Genomic DNA, 965 nt, shown 5'->3' on the forward strand with positions numbered 1-965 from the left:
ATTAGCCATTCTTGTTTCCTGTAGTATTTCTTGAATTCAGCTAGCTGCTGAGTTAGAAAGTCTAATTGCTGATTGAATTCATTAGCCTGGTCTACAGGACTGAGTTCAGCAGTTACTGTTTTAGCTTCTTCTTTCATGGAAGATTCATTGCTTAGGTACAGATGCTGATTTCTGGCAACTGTATCAATAAGCTCTTGAGCTTCTTCAATTGTTTTTCTCATATGTATAGATCCAGCAGCTGAGTGATCTAGAGAAATCTGAGCTTTTTCTGTAAGCCCATAGTAGAAGATGTCTAATTGCACCCACTCTGAAAACATTTCAGAGGGGCATTTTCTTAGCATCTCTCTATATCTCTCCCAGGCATCATAAAGGGATTCATTATCTCCTTGTTTGAAGCCTTGGATGCTTAGCCTCAACTGTGTCATCCGTTTTGGAGGAAAATATTAATTCAGGAATTTTTCTGACAGCTGTTTCCATGTCCTTATGCTGTTCTTAGGTTGGTTATTCAACCATCTCTTAGCTTGATCTTTTACAGCGAATGGAAATAGTAATAGTCTGTAGATATCCTGATCTACTTCTTTATCATGTACTGTGTCAGCAATTTGTAAAAATTGTGCCAGAAACTCTGTAGGTTCTTCATGTGGAAGACCGGAATACTGGCAACTTTGCTGCACCATGATAATGAGTTGAGGATTCAACTCAAAACTACTAACTCCAATGGAGGGTATACATATACTACTCCCATATGAAGCAGTAGTGGGGTTAGCATATGACCCCAGAGTCCTTCTGGACTGTTCGTTTCTGCTTATGTCCATGTTGGAGTAAAGGGGTAATGTGGATTTAAATTTTTAGTTTATAAATAAATAAAAAAAATTCGAAATAAAATAAAAACCAAAATAAAAATAAGATAAAATAAGAAAATTAAAATAAAAAAATTTAATAAGAATTTGAAAATATTTTATGAA

Source organism: Arachis duranensis, chromosome 2 (assembly GCF_000817695.3).
Source record: "Arachis duranensis cultivar V14167 chromosome 2, aradu.V14167.gnm2.J7QH, whole genome shotgun sequence".
Classification (NCBI taxonomy): Eukaryota; Viridiplantae; Streptophyta; class Magnoliopsida; order Fabales; family Fabaceae; genus Arachis; species Arachis duranensis.